This window comes from Prunus avium, chromosome 4 (genome assembly GCF_965620075.1).
Source record: "Prunus avium chromosome 4, drPruAviu1.hap1.1, whole genome shotgun sequence".
In the NCBI taxonomy this organism is placed as follows: Eukaryota; Viridiplantae; Streptophyta; class Magnoliopsida; order Rosales; family Rosaceae; genus Prunus; species Prunus avium.
The window spans coordinates 25,141,158-25,152,557 of NC_142287.1; the positions used below are offsets into that span (position 1 = coordinate 25,141,158).

At 38.9% G+C, this 11,400-nt stretch overlaps 2 pseudogenes across 2 annotated transcripts; both read right to left on the reverse strand.

The window, feature by feature from the left end:
- Window positions 1–3,968: 3,968 nt before the first annotated feature.
- On the reverse strand, window positions 3,969–7,941 carry LOC110766684 (T-complex protein 1 subunit theta-like; annotated as a pseudogene). The gene is made up of 8 exons (XR_015835324.1): window positions 7,884–7,941; window positions 7,820–7,835; window positions 6,808–6,937; window positions 6,575–6,643; window positions 6,104–6,198; window positions 5,726–5,935; window positions 4,837–4,894; window positions 3,969–4,301 (listed from the first exon to the last, which is right to left on the reverse strand). The product of XR_015835324.1 is annotated as a T-complex protein 1 subunit theta-like (transcript).
- On the reverse strand, window positions 7,724–10,524 carry LOC110746963 (L-type lectin-domain containing receptor kinase IX.1-like; annotated as a pseudogene). Its single transcript, XR_015835151.1, has 2 exons — window positions 8,121–10,524; window positions 7,724–8,006 (listed from the first exon to the last, which is right to left on the reverse strand). The product of XR_015835151.1 is annotated as an L-type lectin-domain containing receptor kinase IX.1-like (transcript).
- Window positions 10,525–11,400: the final 876 nt, after the last annotated feature.

The window sequence follows — 11,400 nt, forward strand, 5'->3', positions numbered from 1 at the left end:
TATACCCCCAATTTTATAATCTTAACTAAAAATACCACTACCCCCCAATATTTGTACAACTATCACCTATAAATATAAAATTATTGTCCACTTATTGCTGAATTTTCACAACTTCAGAAATTTTGTTCTCTCTTAGGTCACTCAGCTCTCTCTCTCTCTCTGGCACAGCTCTCTTTTTGTTTGGTTTCTGTCTAACGCAGCTCTCTGTGTCTCTCTTGGCTCTCTCTCTCTTGGCTCTCTCTGTCTCTAGCGCAACTCTGTGTCTCTCTCTTTGCTCTCTTTCTCATAGCGCAGCTCTTTCTCTCTCTAGCTTCGTTATGTCTCTTTCTCCTCCTATTTGGTCTCTTGCTCTCTGTTTGGAATCGTGAACCCCTCCCTTTAGGTATGTCTTCTGAATAGCTGCTTGCAACCTTGAAGCTCTAGTGGATTGCCGACCTCGAAAAGGTAGTGTTGATGGTTATTTTTTTAATATAAGTGGGATTATGTGAAATGGGTTATATTTTGATTGTTTGGGTTTGTGTTAAATTCATTTTGGTTTTAATTGCTTTGGGTTAGGTTTTGTTGAATATTCATGCTCATTCATCTGGGTTTGTACCAATTGCATTTAGATTGGTCTGGATATGTGAATCTTGAAACTTGGGATTTTCCATTTGATGTAGTAGATCTGTATAGTGTGATTCTGATGAATTCTGGTTCACTGCTGTGTTAGTGGTACTGCTGTTGTGTTCGTGTTATTTTGTTATCGTATTGCTGTTACGTTGCTGTTATATTGCCATTATATTGCTGTTATATTGCTGTGATATTGCCATTGTATTGCCTGGTTATTGTGTTAAGGTGGGCTTGAGTTCAACTACAGTTCTTGAATGCCAACAAGGATTTGAGCTTGAACTGTAATGGTTTGAGAAGTTATTAATTTTGATTGGCTTGCCTTAGTTAAAGGACTCAGACTAGTGGCAATTTGAGTTATATTGCCCATTGCGTGTTTATGTTGGCTGTGTCTCTGTTAGGTGGGCAATTATCTGACCGAAGTCTTGAGAAGGTTGGCTTGAACATGAGGCACATGATCTGAAAGTTAAGTCATGATTGTTGATTACGTGTGCCCTCATGTGATCAAAGAGACAAAAGCCACCCCATTTGATCTTACCCCCCCCCCACCCACCAAAAAATAAATAAAAATCTGTCTTAGTTATGAATAAGTTTGTAATGGTGTTAGGCGGACTTGACTAGTTATGAGTAGTCAGTAATGGTTACATGCATCTCAGACTCTCTATTTCTTTACTAAGCCAATGTCCCAAAAGCATATTGATCACCGTATTAATTTCTTATGACCACATTCTCCAAAGGATCTTATGAGTGCTTTCAATTTGTCAACAATGGCAAAAAATGGCCTACGTTGCACCAAGTCCTTGTTGGCTGTACTTATGACAAATATTTTTGATTCATGGTTTTTGAGGGGACGATTATCTTATGGTTGGTTACAATGGGATTCCATTCAAAATTATAAAGTTTTTTAATATTTCATTTTTTACTTATTCTTTGGTTTTCCTTTTGTATGTTTGTCTCTTGAATGATATCAGGAGGTTGCATGTTGATTGATGGCGGTTAGTTGGGAACAGTGGGTTCTAAAATTGACCTCATTGTTTGTATTTTTCTTCTTCTTCTTATTAGATCATGGAGAAATATCTATTTTGATTTGAAATTCTGCATTTTTGAAATATATTGCGTTGGTGTTACTTGTGTACCTTATCTGTTAATATTAGCGTGATAACAAATTGTCTTATGCCACAGAAATCAGCTGGAGGAGTTTTGCTGCCCAAATCAGCCGTTAAATTTGAGCGGTATCTTATGGGAGTAGTATGCCTACTGTTTCTGTCTCGTTATGATTATTTTTTTTTTTTGAAGTAACAAGTTGAATATCAGGATATTCTAACGAGCGTTGTTATTCTCAGATTCTTTCTGTTGGTGCTGAGGTTGGGGAAGTCAAGGCTGGAAAGAAGGTGAGCAATTAAAACATTCTCAAATAATGGCAACTGTCTTCTGGTCTGAAATAATGTTGATTTGTGACATATATTGTTGCTTAGACGATAAGTTTCTGAGCTAGTGAAGTTTTTTGTTGTTTAATGGTTTATTTCCAAGTAGTGATTTAGGTGCTTACCATGTCATTTGAATTTTGAATCCTTATCCTTTTGCTGGTTCTTTTCTCGGACATAAATGCATATGAGGTAAGTAGAATTGATTCGGTTGAAAATATTATACAGCTCTGATGTTAAGAGTCTAAAATAAACATTGATGAAGGACTTCCACTGTTTTATATGAGTATATTCCATCACATTGTTAACTTGTGCGTTGTAACTTCTGGACACTTAAATGGCATAGAACGAACTTATTTACTTAACAATTGTCTTGTTTCATTTGCTATGACATCAAAATTATCAATTATCTAATCTCGGTTGGCTAGCATGATTGTCTGATACAATCACAGCTTATCTTGTGCCTGTTCCAGAGCATGCACAATTATTGTGTTGAGCATTTCTGACACAAAATTGGCACACGTTCTGTCTTGACTCCCAAGAATGGCCGACTGTAAAACAAGGAGCTGACATTTTTATCTTCTTTATAAACTGAAGTCTATGTTGTGCAAATGGTCTATGAATTGTTGCATGCAATGGGTGCATATGGATGCTTGCACTATGGATTGCCATTTTCTTTTACTGATAATGCATTTTTGACGTCTCAGGTGGATTTGGGAACAGATGGCAGGCACTGCTTCTGCAAAGAGAGTGAATTACTGGCCGTAGTTGAATAAAGTTTCAGCTACGGGTAGGTACATTGTTTTACAGGATTATTTTGTGAAACTTTTCATTGTCAAGATGGTTTTCCATGCAGTGTCTCCAACTCCCAAAACTATATATTAAGTTCAAATTTGTTAAGTACATGCTATTTCTGCATATGCATTGATTGCATGGGTTTTTGTATTATTTAATCTCCAATGTTGACACTTTAGAAATATTGGTAGGAAATTGGAAGGAGTGGGGAGAGGAAGGCATGATTTTACAGGAGGTCTTCCATCTAGATTTTTAAAAACCTTCTGAGAGAAAAGGTCTTGATCGTTGGATCAAATCCACAGTTGGGATTAGCTTAAAAAGTTATAGTAAAACTTAAACCAAAAACTGAAGCAGATTTGTTTGCTGTTTAGTTGGTTCAATCTGATATAGAAAGCATCCGAAATGGAATTGGGAATCCGATTAGAGGTTTTAAAGATGTTTAACTCATTTTCTGGTTGAATTTGTTTTAATCTGTACCATACGTACAATTTCTCCACAGCATTTTGAATGGATCAAACATCATATGAATCCGTCCAAAAGAAAAACAAATAGAAACACAGCTAATATTGTTATGGTTCGATGGCGATTTATTTTGCATGTGTAAAATGTAGTCTGTAATGGATGTGTGTTTATTGTATGTAGATTCACTTAATATTGTTGTTCTATTGTATGTCTATTGTCTTAATATTGCCTTTGTATTGTATAGATAGTGTATGCATATTGCCACCCTATTGGATGTATATTGTAATACTATTGCTATCGTATTGTGGTTATATTGCTCTAATATTGCCTCTATAGTGTACGTATATTGGCCTAATATTTCTATTATATCGTATGTCAATGGCCATTTGGTCTAATAACAGAGTCTCCACTTCGTTGAAAGTAATCCTGAATTCAAATGTCACGGACACGACAATTGTTATCCATCCTTATATTAGCATGAATTGATGTTGACCTTTCAAATGATAGTTGGAGTTGCACATCGATTCATATTCAAAAGGAAAGTAATTCTCTCCCTCAATGAATCTTCGTTCAAAAGAAGGCAGCTATCAAATATTGGGTACAAAAATGCAAGATCCACGGTAAATTAATTGGGCACAAACCACATATTACAAAACCAGGATGATTTTTGGCATGCTTGAAAAGAGAAGGGCCAAATACAACATAAAAGAAAATCCATTCAAGCTTTCTCACTAAACATGGCTCAAGCACTTGACCATGGTTTCAATCCAAACCTACCCAACAAGGGCATACCGCGTGTCCATAGTAACAGAAGAGTGGCATTTACAAAGCATGAACTGCAATATGTTTCTTTTTCTCCTAAACAAAATTGTTACTAAAATGGAACAAAAGATCCCTAACATAGAGCAATACAAGCAAAGATAGTCAATTGTCATACACACAAAATTAGTCCTCATCCATCCCTGCAGGCTGATCTATCTTACTAGGGCCACCTGCTGGTTTTCCCATTATAATCTGCAAGATAGTCAAAGCACTGTCAACAACCTTTTTTTTAATGAAGGTATTAAACATTAAATAGGCTGCAATCAGATAGATTCATCATTTCTCACACATTTTTAGCTAGCTAGAAAACCCCCAGCATATAGATTTTCTATTTACTATCAAGCCTTCTGCACTGAAGCCATATTCATTATAAAAGTTCAACATTTCCCAAACGTAACTTTCAATTTTATTTTATTTTTCCAAGTTAAAAACTAACATTTGCGACCGTGCATACATGCATCTGTGCCAAGTTAGGGGAACTTTAAAAAAAAAAGAGAGAAAAAGACTTCACAAAAAGTCTAAAAGTATAAAATTAAATAAATAAATAAAAAGAATAGTCAACTAATTCATAAAGCCTCGATTTTTTTTTATAAAAAAAACTGTATGTATAGCATTTTTTCTGCTTTGGCCTCAAAGATGCAATCAGGGATTCAAAGATGTAGTTCATACCAAATTTGGGTACTTCAAAATTAGGAAAACCATTGACAAATACGTAGTTACTAGTTACCTGATCTACCCGTAGAACAGTGCAGGCAGCATCTGCAGCATACTTGAGAGCAAAGAACCTGCAACAAACAGCCCAAGAAAGAAGATTGATACCTATATCTCATACGAAACAACTTCCTGGCCAACTTAAACATGTTGATTTCAATAAATTAATGAAACAAAACTATCTAAAGTTCATAAAATACCCAAAATGTTTGAAGTCGAGATGTTTCCAAGTTACTATTTATCAGTTATCCAAAGAAATCCTCACTTATTCCCGAATGCTATAATTCGTAAAAATCCTAAGTGCAAACCATCAATACTATTTGTAAAACAAATAAAAAATAAAAAGGTTGGCATTGTCACTCTGTTATCCTCTAGAAACCAACCATTTACTGAAAAAGAAAGATAAGAAACCTTTCGTAGTGGATATGTGGCTTAACTATTTACACAAATGAAATATAATAAAGAAAATAACAGAATGACTGGGTCCCTTGGTGAATAAAGGCTTTCAGCACAAAGATGTAGTTGTTAGACCACCAAATCATGAACTAAATTTTATACATCATATATGCATAACCTCCTAGCCCTATTAGCTGGCCAATGGACTTCAAAATGCACCACAATCCTCAAAACACCCATGCCAGTTAGTCACACTTTGATACAGAAAATCAACAGAAAGGATACCAATAAGATGAACCATTAATGTACGCAACAGGAACTAATTGGCTATCAAAACCACCAAAAATGGGATTACTAATAAAAGCTTCCTCTACAAACAAATTCTAGATCCAAAATTAATGAAAATTCAGAACCAAAATTGCATCAAACATCCCAGCTGTAACAACATTCAATGTATTGAGAACTTTCACATAAAAGCATGAACTGTTACAAGACAAAGAGCAGCTTACTTAGTTATGTGGAGGTCCCAAATATTAAGAGTTGACATTTCTTTGCAACGGCCTTCCTCCAAGTCGAGGCCCACTTTGGTATTTCCTGATGCATGTTTAGCATATAGAGAAGATATGATCTCCATTGCATTAAGCCCAGCATTTTCAGCTAGCGTTTTAGGCACCATCTCAAAGCTTTCGGCAAATTTTGCTATAGCATACTGATCCAATCTGCAAATCCATTGTTTCTTTAGTAGGTTATTGCACTACTGCCCAATCAGAAATCTATGACTGGGAAAATGGTTACAAAATCAAGTTCCAATAGTTGGTCTAGACATCAATATTTTATTTTATGTTTCAGGGACAACATCTTGAGAAAATAATAATTCACGCCATTACCATGTTTCTGTAAAAGAGAATTCCTTTACTCTCTTAGCTAACTCAATTTCAGTAGTTGCCGCTCCAGGACCAATGCGGCTATCCTTGCATATTGCCTGAAAATGAAATGCATTACGACAGTAACATATTAATTCCAACGGTTTGGACATCTGATTAAACAATTTATTCAAAAGTTCCAGAGAACCATATGCTAACAATGATTGAAGAGGTAAAACAAAACCAGCCTAACAAGAACATTCAAAATTCTCAGTCTCAAATGTGGACTGTGGACCATTGACAATCTGCAAAATTTGATTATAAGCATGTAGATTCCAGAAGTCGTTTTTGACAATTACCCATCCATAAACAACGTCCCTTCCTTTGCTTTGATTTGAACAAGTAAAATCAGAATATTGTGGAATTAATTCTTGTAGAAATCACAGAGCCCAGAGCTTAAAATCTCATCAAACAATATAGATAGTTGGGACTTACCCAGACAAAGCTGAACGAAGCCCAAACGTTCTGTGACAAAATAAAGAGTTTGATTTCTGTGAACAGTGCCTGCGAGCGAGTGAGAGTGGGTGTCAGTTATTACCCAGTTCATAGAAACCCATAAACCCAAACCCAATTTCTGAGTAACCCCTAAACACTAAAACCCTAAACCAATTTCTTACAAATCCGTACACCATAAACCAAATTTCAAAGAAAAGGTATATGAAGAGTACCTCATGGATGTCAACGGTGGAGAGGATGAACAGCCACTGCTGAGGGAGAAAGACAATTGCGTCGGAGAGAGAGAGGTACACGAGGGAGAGAGACGGGCCGAAGAGATAGAGTAGAGAGAGAAGCCAATTTCTGAAAAATTGATATGGGTACCATAAGTGGACAATAATTATATATTTATATGTGGTAGTTGTAAAAAAAAATTGGGAAGGGGTGGTAATTTTAGTTAAGATTATAAAATGGGTGGCATATACCGCTATTTCCCTAAATCTTTTTTTAAAAAATCTTTCCCTGTACGACCTCCTCCCCTCCCACCTTACCGTACAACCACCCCAACCCGACCCAGCCTAAAGCCCTACCGCCCTACCAACACCCACACCCCAACTTCTCCTTTCTCCCTCATCCCTGTCAGATGCTCTAACCTTCAATTTCAATTTCTTAGAGCTAGTGCGAGAGTCCAGTAACCTTCAATCTTCCGCCCTGAATTTCATCACCCTAGGAGATTATGGGGAGTGTGGCTAAACCAACAAGATCCTCAATGCAAACTCCACTACAAAAATCAAGCTAACACAAACCATATCCACAAACCCAATTAGCAGAACCCACAAACCATACCCGCTGTCTGGTGGTTAAAATGCGATGCGGTCGTGACGGGGTTGGGGACGACGATGATGTGGCGGTCGAGGTTGAGGTCGGTGGTGTTGTGCCAGTGCTTGAGGCCTCGGGCTATGGCGGCTATGGATCTGGGGTGGGAGAGAAGGAGGGAGCTTCTGAGGTGGGACTTGACGGCGGCTATGAATCTGTCTTTATTGACATAGGGAAGAGAGACAGAGGGAGAGAGAGAGAAAGAGGAGGTGATGGGCGGCGACGAGAAGGTATGGTGAGGGTACGGTGTGAGGTAAAGTGAAAATTACCCAATTATACAATCAATTTTTGCACTTTCCAAACCAAACATATTACAACTTTGATTACTCTTAAAAACAAAACATGGCAGACAAATCCAACAGCACTTACAACTTTAACAAAGTATCTTAATCACAATGTCATAAATCATGAAGAGGAAATCTTTCGGTGAAACAGGGATCTGTAAGACTTGTTCTTAATTGGTGAACCACAGAGAAAGAGCAAGGCGCCATCTTCATCCTTGTCATCCCTTCATTTTTTTTTTATCTAAATGTCTTTCCTCACAACACATCATGATCTGGTCAAAGAATATCCATTCAGGCAATTACCACATAGAACATTGAAATTAAAAAAAATTCCAAATGTTTAGGATCCAGGTTATCATAATTATTGAGTTAGACTTATTTCTTACCCAAGTGAAATTTTTGGCTGAGAATTTGTGGTAGAAGAAGATGCGCTGAACTGTGAGGAATTAGTGTTGTAACCATAGCCTGATGAAAACTCAATTTGGCCTCCTAGAGAACCACTAGTATCTCTAGACAGCATTGAGTGCGATTTCGGAGGAGCGAAATAAGTGGCCACCGGCATCTTTGATGGGAGATTCGGCAACGGAACCTCGAAGTTAAGCACTTGAATTGCTTGTTGTATTGAAGGCCTCATATTGTAGTCAGGATGAGCACACCACAACCCAACAATCATCAAGCACTCCATTTGTTTCTCATCAAAATCCCCACACAATTTTGGGTCAGCTGCTTCAATGACTATCTTCTCCGTAAAGCTCCCAAACCCACTCCACCATATTGACTTTAGAGCTTCCAAACTTTGGATCGATGGGTTTTCTCCCGCACGAAATCTCCAAAGCAACAATTCCAAAACTATAGACATCTGACTGCCTGCTAGCCTTTCCTGTATTAACATATTCAGGAGCCATGTAGCCCATGGTTCCAGCCAAGATTGTGGTCTGCGACTGTTTTCCGTGATCCACAAGCCTTGCTAACCCGAAATCCCCAAGTTTTGCGTTGAAATTTGAATCCAACATAACATTGCTGGATTTGATATCCCTGTGCAGCACACATTGTTCCCATTCTTGGTGTAGATAGAGCAACCCAGAGGCCAAACCTTGAGCAATTTTATATCTTGCCTGCCAAGTTAACAACTTTTCTTCTTTGAACAAATGAGAATCTAAACTACCATTAGGCATGAACTCGTACACAAGTAGGAACTTTCTTTCGTGACACCAACCAATCAGTTGCACAAGATTCCGATGCCTAACTCGACTGATAATCCTCACTTCCGATGCATATTCCTTGGGTCCTTGTTTAGATCCCCTCGATATCCTCTTAACAGCAACATATGAGTTCAAGTCTGGTATAAAGCCTTTATAAACCCCACCGAACCCTCCCTCTCCAAGCTTTTTTTCCTCCAAAAAATTACTGGTGGCTTGAGCCAATTCGCTGTAGGAAAACTTCCTCGGGCCAGCCCCTTTTTCGAACTAATCATCCTTCAATTCATTCACCATGGGATCTTCATCACTAGTATCCCCAGTCCCTCTCTTCTTCCACAAAATGAACCAAACCAAGCCCAACCCACCACCAACCAAGACAGCAAATCCAGCAATACTGATCCCAATTGCTAGTCCAATCCTGCGATCATTTCCTGGCTTGGGGCTATAAGCACTGGCAACGGGGCTGAGCGCAGGAACTGCAACAACCGATGACGTGTTATCGGTTGCAATGTCCACCTTATGGTGATCAACCAGCGACGTTGAATTAAAATTCCATGAGACGATCTTAAACAGAGCAACAGAGCTGCCCGTTGAAGCAGAGAACCCAACAACCACCCAATCCGGCAAATAGTCTTTCAAATCAACTGTGTAATGAAGATAATTAATCACTTGGATATGACCCAGAATTGTAGTGTATGCAACACTCAGGTTTTTTGAGGTTGAATTATAACTAACAGTAGCGCTATTTTCTTTCCCTTTCAAAATGCCTGCACTCCAACTCTGGTAAATAACAGAGTTGAGTGAATTGATGTCGATGCCCACGTGATCGTACCGGGGATCGTTGATGATTGGCTGTACATTCTGGTAAATGTCAAACTCCACGGCAACAAAAGGGTACTGGTTCCTCGGACCGGCGTCGTTTGATGAAGGCGTGGTGTTGACGGGGAGGCCGAGGCTGCTGCCGGCGGCTATTGTTCGGTTGAGTGAGGACCCATCTGGGGCGATGAAGAAAGTGAGGCCGTCGCCGTAGTTGGTGTTGTTGTTGGAGTCGATGGCGAACTTAAAAAAGGCGGTGAAGTCTGCGAGTTTTCCGGTGTCATTTTCGCGGAGAAGGAAGGGCTGGCGGTAGGTGGCTCGGCCTACGCTGACGTTTATTGCGACGTCGGAAGCGCTTTTGGTGAGGCGGAGGAATTCGTTGTCTAAATAAGCGTCGCCTTCTGTGGATATATTGGTGTTGTCATTGCCGTTGAAGCTGGAGAAACTGAAGTTTAATGGGGTTGCAGGAGGGGTTAACAGAAAGAAGAGAAGAAGAAGGAGGAAGTGAAGCTTGGTTGGTTGTAGTGTGAATGTGGTGATGGCAGAGTTGCAAGTGAGAACCATTTTGGGGGAGAGCATGAGACTCTGAGAGAGAATGGAGTTTGCATTATTGCTTGTCATCATAAAGAGCAAGCTAGAGCAGGAAGAGCTGGAATTGAAGTCCAGAAAGAAAGGGACCGGGAAGACTTTTAAGTTTCCTGACAAGTGGGTTGACTCCAAGTCAATGAAGCTTTCAACTTTCTGATTTTAGTAGGAAGGAGGGAGGAAGTTGTGATGGAAAACACAAACACGAGGCGTAAATTAAGGAGGGGGAGAAACGTCTCATCTAAGTTCTATGTATATTGGTTACATCATGTGACGTATTGCCGAAGAATTACACGTTCGTTCATATAAAATGGATTAAGAGCGTATTTGAAATTGGAAATGTTGTTTTGGTCCAGTTAAAATGGGAATATGGTTTTTCTTCTAAAAGCACTTTCACTCATTTGCCATGACAAAAGGCAAGAGGAGGCAAGGACTATTACTATTCATGTGAATAGTGACAGTCCTTATAAAAGGCTTGTGGTGTTTCCACTCATTGCCATGTTAACCACTATTCACATGAGATATGAGGAGAGGAATATGTATAAAGTTTTGCTGTGGGAATTGAAAAATATGAATAAGTATTTATTTTTAAAAAATTCTGAAATTTTTAATATTTGTTTTTATTTTTTCCCTTTTTATTTTTTTCGTTACTAACGTCAGCAAATGCAGACTAGATCAAGGGCTGGTTTTGCCAGAGAACCAGCCCAGGCTTGTGGAGCCCACTCACAGCCCAGACACATTTGTCCGTTGGAAGTGAGAAAAAAGCCTGGCCCCCTCCTGCCCTTGCCTTGGGCAATGACTGGAACTGCTCTAGTCAAGTCATTATCGTAACACAATTCAAACAAGACTTAGTAGTTTCTAAATGTGTCGTTATGTTATGTAGGGGCATAAATCACTACACCAGAATATATTTATTATGGCGCACAAAGCACGCCGTGAATTATCAATCACGACGCGAAACATGCAAGCAATAAAAGCCCGTGTCGTAAATAGTGTTCCTCAATCATGGCGTATGTGGTTAATGGTCCCATATTCAATGCGATCACACCGGAATCCAACTCAGCTT